We start from the raw sequence: 13,397 nt of genomic DNA, 5'->3' as shown, positions 1-13,397 counted from the left end.
TTCATTTTATAGTTATAGTGAGTTCTGCATCAGGTTCAAACATATCATGGAAAAATCATCTCAAAATCCAAATTACAAACAAGAAAAACAAAGGAATACACTAAAGCAACAAAGCAAAAAGTATGTGAAGCACCAGTCATTTACCTGAAAGAAAGACATCAGTAGATTGACCACCATTTTCTTGACTAGGCCAAGACCTAGGGCAACAGCGCCACCTTCTGGTACAAAACTGAGGAGAAGATTGCCCTCTTTGGTGATGAATCATCGGTTCTGTATTTTAAATGGGAATAATGATAAGAAGTGTTTCTACCCAGTTTTGAACCGGGGACCTTTGTCGAAAAGGTAAACGGTACAACCGCTACGCTAAAGAAGCTTAAGTGTAGAAACAAGCCAGGCCAGAGAAGAGGATCGGACCAATGCAGAAGATGACAATTTTTAACATTTCCTGAAGGTCGGCCAGATTTCTAAATGTTCTGATGAAACATTCCATATTCCACATAAAACTAAATTCTGCTAAAGGCTGAAAAATGACACAATAACATCTACATATGCAGAACTCCTAAAACCACCCATGTAGCAGATCTATCGGGCTCTGTGAAAACTGGTTCCACACTTCTTTTACCTTCGTTGTATATCAGACTGGATCTAACTCACATTATCCTAAAACTCAAGGGTCACAAAACCCAGCCTTTCCCAGGACATCATCAGCAGGGTTCATTTTTATGAAATTAAAGAAAACGTTACGCAACCTCCATAGAAAGTGAGCATCCTCTGAGTGCTGCTGAGTCTGAGCTCCGGGATATGACATCATTTCCCACAAACAAAAAATGGCTTTGGAAAAAAACGGAAGGAAAATGTTTTTTTTTTCTTATGTTTTTTTTTCAGGACCTTCCCATCTCTAGATTAAAAGTCTATCTCTCTGTCCAGCGTTGGTGGTATAGTGGTGAGCATAGCTGCCTTCCAAGCAGTTGACCAGGGTTCGATTCCCGGCCATCGCAAAAATTGATTTTTACACATCCGGGTCTATTCAGTAAGTTTCAAGCCGTTTACAATGTTAACCTTTCAACTTGATGTAGCTTGTAACACGCGTTGTTGGTGAGTGAGGGGCTGCTCCAGGTACAGTCAGCATGGACAGCAGACTGAAGCATGACCTTCGATAGCTCAGCTGGTAGAGCGGAGGACTGTAGAAAATAATCGGACATCCTTAGGTCGCTGGTTCGATTCCGGCTCGAAGGAAGCTTTATATTTTTGTGAGACGGGAAAAAAAATGGTAGGTTGATCCTACAGAGTGAAGAGTGGACTTTAGGTGCGAATTCCGTGGTCAGCAAAAGGACCACTTTATCTGGGAAGATCTAAAGAAACTATAACTCTGACGCATCTCACAAAGATCATTGGAACAGGAACTCATGAACTGCAGCCGCGGACTGACAGGCATTACAGCTGTATTTTAAAATAAAAAGGTTCACCTCCTATAGGATCTGTGGATGCTCTGTCACATACACCATCCCATGTGGTGTGTGCAGGGTGGAGACACATATCCCATATGGTCTAGCGGTTAGGATTCCTGGTTTTCACCCAGGCGGCCCGGGTTCGACTCCCGTTATGGGAAGCTAGTTTTTATTGGAACCCTTTGTTGCTAGTTGGTCAAATCAAATAGCATTAATCATATTCCCCAACATCTAAAGCGCTCACCTTACCTGAATAGCCACCTCAAAATACTGGGGCAGATGCCTTACCTTTTTGGGCTGGTCAAGGAACATCAGAAACGGGAGGAATAGATTAGAGAGATTATATAAAAAGCAACAGGAGGAAAGATAATGAAAATGGAGAGATTAAAGAAAAGGAGGATAGATTAAAGAAAAGAGGAGAGGAAGTGACAAAAGGTAGCGGTAAAGAAAAAGTGGACAAACAGGGAGAGGTAAAGAGAAAGGGTTGGGAGATAAAGAGAACAAAGATAGATGAAGAGGAAAAGGGAGACATAATGCCAATGTCTGTCTAGGGAGATGGTCGACTATGTGCTTGATTTTATACACCTGTTAGCAATGGATGTGGCTGAAATACCTAAACTCAATAATTAGGGGTGTCCACATCCTTTCATAAAGTGTATATGTTTTATATGTAATATGTATAATTTGTCCCTTCAGAAAATTATGTAAAGGAAACTGTCACTGCGGGAAAAGTGAATTACACCGGACAAATTTATGGTAAAACCTGATCATACTGCTCTTGTTCTCAGGGCAGCCCCATCACCATGAGATGGGCATAAAGGGATCAAGTATTATATCTTCTATATCTGATGATTGCTGGAGGAAGGGTGGAATTCCTGAAACTGCCAGTGCTGCTTAGTTATCCCCAGTCTGGCCACCGACAACTTACAGGTAACTATCCGTACGAATCACAAAACAGGTGTATTTATAACAACATTACATTGTATGTATAGATTTTATAGCACCACAATATACTGACCAGGTATTTCATTTTATAGTTATAGTGAGTTCTGCATCAGGTTCAAACATATCATGGAAAAATCATCTCAAAATCCAAATTACAAACAAGAAAAACAAAGGAATACACTAAAGCAACAAAGCAAAAAGTATGTGAAGCACCAGTCATTTACCTGAAAGAAAGACATCAGTAGATTGACCACCATTTTCTTGACTAGGCCAAGACCTAGGGCAACAGCACCACCTTCTGGTACAAAACTGAGGAGCAGATTGCCCTCTTTGGTGATGAACCATCGGTTCTGTATTTTAAATGGGAATAATGATAAGAAGTGTTTCTACCCAGTTTTGAACCGCGGACCTTTGTCGAAAAGGTAAACGGTACAACCGCTACGCTAAAGAAGCTTAAGTGTAGAAACAAGCCAGGCCAGAGAAGAGGATCGGACAAAGGCAGAAGATGACAATTTTTAACATTTCCTGAAGGTCGGCCAGATTTCTAAATGTTCTGATGAAACATTCCATATTCCACATAAAACTAAATTCTGCTAAAGGCTGAAAAATGACACAATAACATCTACATATGCAGAACTCCTAAAACCACCCATGTAGCAGATCTATCGGGCTCTGTGAAAACTGGTTCCACACTTCTTTTACCTTCGTTGTATATCAGACTGGATCTAACTCACATTATCCTAAAACTCAAGGGTCACAAAACCCAGCCTTTCCCAGGACATCATCAGCAGGGTTCATTTTTATGAAATTAAAGAAAACGTTACGCAACCTCCATAGAAAGTGAGCATCCTCTGAGTGCTGCTGAGTCTGAGCTCCGGGATATGACATCATTTCCCACAAACAAAAAATGGCTTTGGAAAAAAACGGAAGGAAAATGTTTTTTTTTCTTATGTTTTTTTTTCCGGACCTTCCCATCTCTAGATTAAAAGCCTATCTCTCTGTCCAGCGTTGGTGGTATAGTGGTGAGCATAGCTGCCTTCCAAGCAGTTGACCCGGGTTCGATTCCCGGCTATCGCAAAAATTGATTTTTACACATCCGGGTCTATTCAGTAAGTTTCAAGCCGTTTACAATGTTAACCTTTCAACTTGATGTAGCTTGTAACACGCGTTGTTGGTGAGTGAGGGGCTGCTCCAGGTACAGTCAGCATGGACAGCACACTGAAGCATGACCTTCGATAGCTCAGCTGGTAGAGCGGAGGACTGTAGAAAATAATCGGACATCCTTAGGTCGCTGGTTCGATTCCGGCTCGAAGGAAGCTTTATATTTTTGTGAGACGGGAAAAAAAATGGTAGGTTGATCCTACAGAGTGAAGAGTGGACTTTAGGTGCGAATTCCGTGGTCAGCAAAAGGACCACTTTATCTGGGAAGATCTAAAGAAACTATAACTCTGACGCATCTCACAAAGATCATTGGAACAGGAACTCATGAACTGCAGCCGCGGACTGACAGGCATTACAGCTGTATTTTAAAATAAAAAGGTTCACCTCCTATAGGATCTGTGGATGCTCTGTCACATACACCATCCCATGTGGTGTGTGCAGGGTGGAGACACATGTCCCATATGGTCTAGCGGTTAGGATTACTGGTTTTCACCCAGGCGGCCCGGGTTCGACTCCCGTTATGGGAAGCTAGTTTTTATTGGAACCCTTTGTTGCTAGTTGGTCAAATCAAATAGCATTAATCATATTCCCCAACATCTAAAGCGCTCACCTTACCTGAATAGCCACCTCAAAATACTGGGGCAGATGCCTTACCTTTTTGGGCTGGTCAAGGAACATCAGAAACGGGAGGAATAGATTAGAGAGATTATATAAAAAGCAACAGGAGGAAAGATAATGAAAATGGAGAGATTAAAGAAAAGGAGGATAGATTAAAGAAAAGAGGAGAGGAAGTGACAAAAGGTAGCGGTAAAGAAAAAGTGGACAAACAGGGAGAGGTAAAGAGAAAGGGTTGGGAGATAAAGAGAACAAAGATAGATGAAGAGGAAAAGGGAGACATAATGCCAATGTCTGTCTAGGGAGATGGTCGACTATGTGCTTGATTTTATACACCTGTTAGCAATGGATGTGGCTGAAATACCTAAACTCAATAATTAGGGGTGTCCACATCCTTTCATAAAGTGTATATGTTTTATATGTAATATGTATAATTTGTCCCTTCAGAAAATTATGTAAAGGAAACTGTCACTGCGGGAAAAGTGAATTACACCGGACAAATTTATGGTAAAACCTGATCATACTGCTCTTGTTCTCAGGGTAGCCCCATCACCATGAGATGGGCATAAAGGGATCAAGTATTATATCTTCTATATCTGATGATTGCTGGAGGAAGGGTGGAATTCCTGAAACTGCCAGTGCTGCTTAGTTATCCCCAGTCTGGCCACCGACAACTTACAGGTAACTATCCGTACGAATCACAAAACAGGTGTATTTATAACAACATTACATTGTATGTATAGATTTTATAGCACCACAATATACTGACCAGGTATTTCATTTTATAGTTATAGTGAGTTCTGCATCAGGTTCAAACATATCATGGAAAAATCATCTCAAAATCCAAATTACAAACAAGAAAAACAAAGGAATACACTAAAGCAACAAAGCAAAAAGTATGTGAAGCACCAGTCATTTACCTGAAAGAAAGACATCAGTAGATTGACCACCATTTTCTTGACTAGGCCAAGACCTAGGGCAACAGCACCACCTTCTGGTACAAAACTGAGGAGCAGATTGCCCTCTTTGGTGATGAACCATCGGTTCTGTATTTTAAGTGGGAATAATGATAAGAAGTGTTTCTACCCAGTTTTGAACCGCGGACCTTTGTCGAAAAGGTAAACGGTACAACCGCTACGCTAAAGAAGCTTAAGTGTAGAAACAAGCCAGGCCAGAGAAGAGGATCGGACCAAGGCAGAAGATGACAATTTTTAACATTTCCTGAAGGTCGGCCAGATTTCTAAATGTTCTGATGAAACATTCCATATTCCACATAAAACTAAATTCTGCTAAAGGCTGAAAAATGACACAATAACATCTACATATGCAGAACTCCTAAAACCACCCATGTAGCAGATCTATCGGGCTCTGTGAAAACTGGTTCCACACTTCTTTTACCTTCGTTGTATATCAGACTGGATCTAACTCACATTATCCTAAAACTCAAGGGTCACAAAACCCAGCCTTTCCCAGGACATCATCAGCAGGGTTCATTTTTATGAAATTAAAGAAAACGTTACGCAACCTCCATAGAAAGTGAGCATCCTCTGAGTGCTGCTGAGTCTGAGCTCCGGGATATGACATCATTTCCCACAAACAAAAAATGGCTTTGGAAAAAAACGGAAGGAAAATGTTTTTTTTTTCTTATGTTTTTTTTTCCGGACCTTCCCATCTCTAGATTAAAAGCCTATCTCTCTGTCCAGCGTTGGTGGTATAGTGGTGAGCATAGCTGCCTTCCAAGCAGTTGACCAGGGTTCGATTCCCGGCCATCGCAAAAATTGATTTTTACGCATCCAGGTCTATTCAGTAAGTTTCAAGCCGTTTACAATGTTAACCTTTCAACTTGATGTAGCTTGTAACACGCGTTGTTGGTGAGTGAGGGGCTGCTCCAGGTACAGTCAGCATGGACAGCACACTGAAGCATGACCTTCGATAGCTCAGCTGGTAGAGCGGAGGACTGTAGAAAATAATCGGACATCCTTAGGTCGCTGGTTCGATTCCGGCTCGAAGGAAGCTTTATATTTTTGTGAGACGGGAAAAAAAATGGTAGGTTGATCCTACAGAGTGAAGAGTGGACTTTAGGTGCGAATTCCGTGGTCAGCAAAAGGACCACTTTATCTGGGAAGATCTAAAGAAACTATAACTCTGACGCATCTCACAAAGATCATTGGAACAGGAACTCATGAACTGCAGCCGCGGACTGACAGGCATTACAGCTGTATTTTAAAATAAAAAGGTTCACCTCCTATAGGATCTGTGGATGCTCTGTCACATACACCATCCCATGTGGTGTGTGCAGGGTGGAGACACATATCCCATATGGTCTAGCGGTTAGGATTCCTGGTTTTCACCCAGGCGGCCCGGGTTCGACTCCCGGTATGGGAAGGTAGTTCTTATTGGAACAATTTGTTGCTAGTTGGTCAAATCAAATAGCATTAATCATATTCCCCAACATCTAAAGCGCTCACCTTACCTGAATAGCCACCTCAAAATACTGGGGCAGATTCCTTACCTCTTTGGGCTGGTCAAGGAACATCAGAAACGGGAGGAATCGATTAGAGAGATTATATAAAAAGCAACAGGAGGAAAGATAATGAAAATGGAGAGATTAAAGAAAAGGAGGATAGATTAAAGAAAAGAGGCGAGGAAGTGACAAAAGGTAGCGGTAAAGAAAAAGTGGACAAACAGGGAGAGGTAAAGAGAAAGGGTTGGGAGATAAAGAGAACAAAGATAGATGAAGAGGAAAAGGGAGACATAATGCCAATGTCTGTCTAGGGAGATGGTCGACTATGTGCTTGATTTTATACACCTGTTAGCAATGGATGTGGCTGAAATACCTAAACTCAATAATTAGGGGTGTCCACATCCTTTCATAAAGTGTATATGTTTTATATGTAATATGTATAATTTGTCCCTTCAGAAAATTATGTAAAGGAAACTGTCACTGCGGGAAAAGTGAATTACACCGGACAAATTTATGGTAAAACCTGATCATACTGCTCTTGTTCTCAGGGCAGCCCCATCACCATGAGATGGGCATAAAGGGATCAAGTATTATATCTTCTATATCTGATGATTGCTGGAGGAAGGGTGGAATTCCTGAAACTGCCAGTGCTGCTTAGTTATCCCCAGTCTGGCCACCGACAACTTACAGGTAACTATCCGTACGAATCACAAAACAGGTGTATTTATAACAACATTACATTGTATGTATAGATTTTATAGCACCACAATATACTGACCAGGTATTTCATTTTATAGTTATAGTGAGTTCTGCATCAGGTTCAAACATATCATGGAAAAATCATCTCAAAATCCAAATTACAAACAAGAAAAACAAAGGAATACACTAAAGCAACAAAGCAAAAAGTATGTGAAGCACCAGTCATTTACCTGAAAGAAAGACATCAGTAGATTGACCACCATTTTCTTGACTAGGCCAAGACCTAGGGCAACAGCGCCACCTTCTGGTACGAAACTGAGGAGCAGATTGCCCTCTTTGGTGATGAACCATCGGTTCTGTATTTTAAATGGGAATAATGATAAGAAGTGTTTCTACCCAGTTTTGAACCGCGGACCTTTGTCGAAAAGGTAAACGGTACAACCGCTACGCTAAAGAAGCTTAAGTGTAGAAACAAGCCAGGCCAGAGAAGAGGATCGGACAAAGGCAGAAGATGACAATTTTTAACATTTCCTGAAGGTCGGCCAGATTTCTAAATGTTCTGATGAAACATTCCATATTCCACATAAAACTAAATTCTGCTAAAGGCTGAAAAATGACACAATAACATCTACATATGCAGAACTCCTAAAACCACCCATGTAGCAGATCTATCGGGCTCTGTGAAAACTGGTTCCACACTTCTTTTACCTTCGTTGTATATCAGACTGGATCTAACTCACATTATCCTAAAACTCAAGGGTCACAAAACCCAGCCTTTCCCAGGACATCATCAGCAGGGTTCATTTTTATGAAATTAAAGAAAACGTTACGCAACCTCCATAGAAAGTGAGCATCCTCTGAGTGCTGCTGAGTCTGAGCTCCGGGATATGACATCATTTCCCACAAACAAAAAATGGCTTTGGAAAAAAACGGAAGGAAAATGTTTTTTTTTTCTTATGTTTTTTTTTCCGGACCTTCCCATCTCTAGATTAAAAGCCTATCTCTCTGTCCAGCGTTGGTGGTATAGTGGTGAGCATAGCTGCCTTCCAAGCAGTTGACCCGGGTTCGATTCCCGGCCAAAAAAATTGATTTTTACACATCCGGGTCTATTCAGTAAGTTTCAAGCCGTTTACAATGTTAACCTTTCAACTTGATGTAGCTTGTAACACGCGTTGTTGGTGAGTGAGGGGCTGCTCCAGGTACAGTCAGCATGGACAGCACACTGAAGCATGACCTTCGATAGCTCAGCTGGTAGAGCGGAGGACTGTAGAAAATAATCGGACATCCTTAGGTCGCTGGTTCGATTCCGGCTCGAAGGAAGCTTTATATTTTTGTGAGACGGGAAAAAAAATGGTAGGTTGATCCTACAGAGTGAAGAGTGGACTTTAGGTGCGAATTCCGTGGTCAGCAAAAGGACCACTTTATCTGGGAAGATCTAAAGAAACTATAACTCTGACGCATCTCACAAAGATCATTGGAACAGGAACTCATGAACTGCAGCCGCGGACTGACAGGCATTACAGCTGTATTTTAAAATAAAAAGGTTCACCTCCTATAGGATCTGTGGATGCTCTGTCACATACACCATCCCATGTGGTGTGTGCAGAGTGGAGACACATATCCCATATGGTCTAGCGGCTAGGATTCCTGGTTTTCACCCAGGCGGCCTGGGTTCGACTCCCAGTATGGGAAGCTAGTTTTTATTGGAACCCTTTGTTGCTAGTTGGTCAAATCAAATAGCATTAATCATATTCCCCAACATCTAAAGCGCTCACCTTACCTGAATAGCCACCTCAAAATACTGGGGCAGATTCCTTACCTTTTTGGGCTGGTCAAGGAACATCAGAAACGGGAGGAATAGATTAGAGAGATTATATAAAAAGCAACAGGAGGAAAGATAATGAAAATGGAGAGATTAAAGAAAAGGAGGATAGATTAAAGAAAAGAGGAGAGGAAGTGACAAAAGGTAGCGGTAAAGAAAAAGTGGACAAACAGGGAGAGGTAAAGAGACTGCTGGCAGTGGCTCCGGGCCCAGAGTTGAGATGAAGAGAGACTTTCGCACAGGCGCTAAAGGGACGTCGAGTGCAGTCTTGGCGGCGGCGACGACGACGACGACGACAAAGCCACTGTCAGGGGAAACTTCCCATTGCAAAGCGACAGCATTTTCATCGAGACGGAGCAGAAAAGGTATTTTGGCGGCCTCCTCCTAGAAGAAGCTGCACGCGTTACGCAGACCGCTCAGCCCAACGGGCGACTCTCGGGCTCGTCCGGGATTTGAACCCGGGACCTCTCGCACCCAAAGCGAGAATCATACCCCTAGACCAACGAGCCAGACAGATATAGAGCCTGTCGCTGCGTGAGCCCGAATGAGCTGAAAGTTTAGCAGGGAAGCTAAAACGGACGTCCAGCGGCACGCCGGCGTCTGCAAGCTTCCCGTCCCAAGGCAACCGCTTCTTCTTTTATTGAAGCCAATAAAAGAAGAAGCGGTACAGAAGTACAGCGGGATTGGGAACAACTTCTTAAAAGAGACGCCTCGCAGAGAAGAGAAGAGCCACGGCGCCAGGCGGCGCTGTTCAGCTTGGGCTCGTCCGGGATTTGAACCCGGGACCTCTCGCACCCGAAGCGAGAATCATACCCCTAGACCAACGAGCCAGACAATTAGCGAAAAGCCCGCGGCGTGAGCTCGAATGTACGAGAAGTTTAGCAGGGAAGCTAAAACGGATGTCAAGCGCACAGAGAAGAGCCGTGACGACGTGTAGCGCTGTCAAGCTTGGGCTCGTCCGGGATTTGAACCCGGGACCTCTCGCACCCTAAGCGAGAATCATACCCCTAGACCAACGAGCCAGACTGCTGGCAGTGGCTCCGGGCCCAGAGTTGAGATGAAGAGAGACTTTCGCACAGGCGCTAAAGGGACGTCGAGTGCAGTCTTGGCGGCGGCGACGACGACGACAAAGCCACTGTCAGGGGAAACTTCCCATTGCAAAGCGACAGCATTTTCATCGAGACGGAGCAGAAAAGGTATTTTGGCGGCCTCCTCCTAGAAGAAGCTGCACGCGTTACACAAACCGCTCAGCCCAACGGGCGACTCTCGGGCTCGTCCGGGATTTGAACCCGGGACCTCTCGCACCCAAAGCAAGAATCATACCCCTATACCAACGAGCCAGACAGTTAGCGAAAAGCCCGCGGCGTGAGCTCGAATGTACGAGAAGTTTAGCAGGGAAGCTAAAACGGATGTCAAGCGCACAGAGAAGAGCCGTGACGACGTGTAGCGCTGTCAAGCTTGGGCTCGTCCGGGATTTGAACCCGGGACCTCTCGCACCCTAAGCGAGAATCATACCCCTAGACCAACAAGCCAGACAGCTGGCAGCCGCTCCGGGCCCGGCGCTCGGAAGAAGAGAAAGTTTAGCAGGGACGCTAAAGAGACGTCGAGCGACAAAGCCTCTCGCTCTCTGCAGCCAAGCACTGTCGAGAGAAACTTCCCATTGCAAAGCGACGGCACCCGAGTGGCATTTTCTCTGAGGCGGAGCAGAAAGGTAAGGGTCCTCCTAAAAGGAGGATGTGCTGAGCGCTCGGGCTCGTCCGGGATTTGAACCCGGGACCTCTTGCACCCAAAGCGAGAATCATACCCCTAGACCAACGAGCCAGACAGCTGACAGCTGGCAGCCGCTCCGGGCCCGGCGCTCGGAAGAAGAGAAAGTTTAGCAGGGACGCTAAAGAGACGTCGAGCGACAAAGCCTCTCGCTCTCTGCAGCCAAGCACTGTCGAGAGAAACTTCCCATTGCAAAGCGACGGCACCCGAGTGGCATTTTCTCTGAGGCGGAGCAGAAAGGTAAGGGTCCTCCTAAAAGGAGGATGTGCTGAGCGCTCGGGCTCGTCCGGGATTTGAACCCGGGACCTCTCGCACCCAAAGCGAGAATCATACCCCTAGACCAACGAGCCAGACAGTTAGCGAAAAGCCCGCGGCGTGAGCCCGAATGTACGAGAAGTTTAGCAGGGAAGCTAAAACGGATGTCAAGCGCACAGAGAAGAGCCGTGACGACGTGTAGCGCTGTCAAGCTTGGGCTCATCCGGGATTTGAACCCGGGACCTCTCGCACCCTAAGCGAGAATCATACCCCTAGACCAACGAGCCAGACAGATATAGAGCTGGTCGCTGCGTGAGCCCGAATGAGCTGAAAGTTTAGCAGGGAAGCTAAAACGGACGTCCAGCGGCACGCCGGCGTCTGCAAGCTTCCCGTCCCAAGGCAACCGCTTCTTCTTTTATTGAAGCCAATAAAAGAAGAAGCGGTAAAGAAGTACAGCGGGATTGGCAACAACACGGCGCCAGGCGGCGCTGTTCAGCTTGGGCTCGTCTGGAATTTGAACCCAGGACCTCTCGCACCCTAAGCGAGAATCATACCCCTAGACCAACGAGCCAGACAGCTGGCAGCTGCTCCGGGCCCGGCGCTCGGAAGAAGAGAAAGTTTAGCAGGGACGCTAAAGAGACGTCGAGCGACAAAGCCTCTCGCTCTCTGCAGCCAAGCACTGTCGAGAGAAACTTCCCATTGCAAAGCGACGGCACCCGAGTGGCATTTTCTCTGAGGCGGAGCAGAAAGGTAAGGGTCCTCCTAAAAGGAGGATGTGCTGAGCGCTCGGGCTCGTCCGGGATTTGAACCCGGGACCTCTCGCACCCTAAGCGAGAATCATACCCCTAGACCAACGAGCCAGACTGCTGGCAGTGGCTCCGGGCCCAGAGTTGAGATGAAGAGAGACTTTCGCACAGGCGCTAAAGGGACGTCGAGTGCAGTCTTGGCGGCGGCGACGACGACGCCACTGTCAGGGGAAACTTCCCATTGCAAAGCGACAGCATTTTCATCGAGACGGAGCAGAAAAGGTATTTTGGCGGCCTCCTCCTAGAAGAAGCTGCACGCGTTACGCAGACCGCTCAGCCCAACGGGCGACTCTCGGGCTCGTCCGGGATTTGAACCCGGGACCTCTCGCACCCAAAGCGAGAATCATACCCCTAGACCAACAAGCCAGACAGATATAGAGCCGGTCGCTGCGTGAGCCCGAATGAGCTGAAAGTTTAGCAGGGAAGCTAAAACGGATGTCCAGCGGCACGCCGGCGTCTGCAAGCTTCCCGTCCCAAGGCAACCGCTTCTTCTTTTATTGAAGCCAATAAAAGAAGAAGCGGTACAGAAGTACAGCGGGATTGGCAACAACTTCTTAAAAGAGACGCCTCGCAGAGAAGAGCCACGGCGCCAGGCGGCGCTGTTCAGCTTGGGCTCGTCCGGGATTTGAACCCGGGAATCATACCCCTAGACCAACAAGCCAGACAGCTGGCAGCCGCTCCGGGCCCGGCGCTCGGAAGAAGAGAAAGTTTAGCAGGGACGCTAAAGAGACGTCGAGCGACAAAGCCTCTCGCTCTCTGCAGCCAAGCACTGTCGAGAGAAACTTCCCATTGCAAAGCGACGGCACCCGAGTGGCATTTTCTCTGAGGCGGAGCAGAAAGGTAAGGGTCCTCCTAAAAGGAGGATGTGCTGAGCGCTCGGGCTCGTCCGGGATTTGAACCCGGGACCTCTCGCACCCAAAGCGAGAATCATACCCCTAGACCAACGAGCCAGAGAGCTGGCAGCTGCTCCGGGCCCGGCGCTCGGAAGAAGAGAAAGTTTAGCAGGGACGCTAAAGAGACGTCGAGCGACAAAGCCTCTCGCTCTCTGCAGCCAAGCACTGTCGAGAGAAACTTCCCATTGCAAAGCGACGGCACCCGAGTGGCATTTTCTCTGAGGCGGAGCAGAAAGGTAAGGGTCCTCCTAAAAGGAGGATGTGCTGAGCGCTCGGGATTTGAACCCGGGACCTCTCGCACCCAAAGCGAGAATCATACCCCTAGACCAACGAGCCAGACAGATATAGCCAGACAGCTGGCAGCCGCTCCGGGCCCGGCGCTCGGAAGAAGAGAAAGTTTAGCAGGGACGCTAAAGACACGTCGAGCGACAAAGCCTCTCGCTCTCTGCAGCCAAGCACTGTCGAGAGAAACTTCCCATTGCAAAGCGACGGCACCCGAGTGGCATTTTCTCTGAGGCGGAG

At 46.3% G+C, this 13,397-nt stretch overlaps 16 non-coding genes across 16 annotated transcripts; 12 read left to right on the top strand and 4 right to left on the bottom strand.

Annotated features, from left to right (window-relative positions):
• Positions 1-926: 926 nt before the first annotated feature.
• On the top strand, positions 927-998 carry TRNAG-UCC (transfer RNA glycine (anticodon UCC)). The gene has a single exon. It is a non-coding gene; the product is annotated as a tRNA-Gly (tRNA).
• Positions 999-1,150: 152 nt separating this feature from the next.
• TRNAY-GUA (transfer RNA tyrosine (anticodon GUA)) lies at positions 1,151-1,236 on the top strand. The gene is given in 2 exon segments: positions 1,151-1,187; positions 1,201-1,236. It is a non-coding gene; the product is annotated as a tRNA-Tyr (tRNA).
• Positions 1,237-1,537: 301 nt separating this feature from the next.
• On the top strand, positions 1,538-1,609 carry TRNAE-UUC (transfer RNA glutamic acid (anticodon UUC)). Its single transcript has one exon. It is a non-coding gene; the product is annotated as a tRNA-Glu (tRNA).
• A 1,789-nt stretch (positions 1,610-3,398) lies between these two features.
• On the top strand, positions 3,399-3,470 carry TRNAG-UCC (transfer RNA glycine (anticodon UCC)). Its single transcript has one exon. It is a non-coding gene; the product is annotated as a tRNA-Gly (tRNA).
• A 152-nt stretch (positions 3,471-3,622) lies between these two features.
• TRNAY-GUA (transfer RNA tyrosine (anticodon GUA)) lies at positions 3,623-3,708 on the top strand. The gene is given in 2 exon segments: positions 3,623-3,659; positions 3,673-3,708. It is a non-coding gene; the product is annotated as a tRNA-Tyr (tRNA).
• A 301-nt stretch (positions 3,709-4,009) lies between these two features.
• Positions 4,010-4,081, top strand: TRNAE-UUC (transfer RNA glutamic acid (anticodon UUC)). The gene has a single exon. It is a non-coding gene; the product is annotated as a tRNA-Glu (tRNA).
• Positions 4,082-5,871: 1,790 nt separating this feature from the next.
• TRNAG-UCC (transfer RNA glycine (anticodon UCC)) lies at positions 5,872-5,943 on the top strand. Its single transcript has one exon. It is a non-coding gene; the product is annotated as a tRNA-Gly (tRNA).
• Positions 5,944-6,095: 152 nt separating this feature from the next.
• On the top strand, positions 6,096-6,181 carry TRNAY-GUA (transfer RNA tyrosine (anticodon GUA)). Its single transcript is given in 2 exon segments — positions 6,096-6,132; positions 6,146-6,181. It is a non-coding gene; the product is annotated as a tRNA-Tyr (tRNA).
• A 301-nt stretch (positions 6,182-6,482) lies between these two features.
• Positions 6,483-6,554, top strand: TRNAE-UUC (transfer RNA glutamic acid (anticodon UUC)). Its single transcript has one exon. It is a non-coding gene; the product is annotated as a tRNA-Glu (tRNA).
• Positions 6,555-8,344: 1,790 nt separating this feature from the next.
• On the top strand, positions 8,345-8,416 carry TRNAG-UCC (transfer RNA glycine (anticodon UCC)). Its single transcript has one exon. It is a non-coding gene; the product is annotated as a tRNA-Gly (tRNA).
• Positions 8,417-8,565: 149 nt separating this feature from the next.
• TRNAY-GUA (transfer RNA tyrosine (anticodon GUA)) lies at positions 8,566-8,651 on the top strand. The gene is given in 2 exon segments: positions 8,566-8,602; positions 8,616-8,651. It is a non-coding gene; the product is annotated as a tRNA-Tyr (tRNA).
• Positions 8,652-8,952: 301 nt separating this feature from the next.
• Positions 8,953-9,024, top strand: TRNAE-UUC (transfer RNA glutamic acid (anticodon UUC)). Its single transcript has one exon. It is a non-coding gene; the product is annotated as a tRNA-Glu (tRNA).
• Positions 9,025-9,912: 888 nt separating this feature from the next.
• On the bottom strand, positions 9,913-9,984 carry TRNAP-CGG (transfer RNA proline (anticodon CGG)). The gene has a single exon. It is a non-coding gene; the product is annotated as a tRNA-Pro (tRNA).
• Positions 9,985-10,104: 120 nt separating this feature from the next.
• On the bottom strand, positions 10,105-10,176 carry TRNAP-AGG (transfer RNA proline (anticodon AGG)). The gene has a single exon. It is a non-coding gene; the product is annotated as a tRNA-Pro (tRNA).
• A 1,215-nt stretch (positions 10,177-11,391) lies between these two features.
• On the bottom strand, positions 11,392-11,463 carry TRNAP-AGG (transfer RNA proline (anticodon AGG)). The gene has a single exon. It is a non-coding gene; the product is annotated as a tRNA-Pro (tRNA).
• A 501-nt stretch (positions 11,464-11,964) lies between these two features.
• Positions 11,965-12,036, bottom strand: TRNAP-AGG (transfer RNA proline (anticodon AGG)). The gene has a single exon. It is a non-coding gene; the product is annotated as a tRNA-Pro (tRNA).
• Positions 12,037-13,397: the final 1,361 nt, after the last annotated feature.

The sequence above is a fragment of the Sceloporus occidentalis genome, unplaced genomic scaffold (assembly GCF_023333645.1).
Source record: "Sceloporus occidentalis isolate IW3139 unplaced genomic scaffold, rSceOcc1.0.p SCAF_357, whole genome shotgun sequence".
NCBI lineage: Eukaryota > Metazoa > Chordata > Lepidosauria > Squamata > Phrynosomatidae > Sceloporus > Sceloporus occidentalis.
The sequence above is the reverse complement of the archived record's forward strand: the minus strand, read 5'-3'. Positions and strand labels throughout refer to the sequence as shown.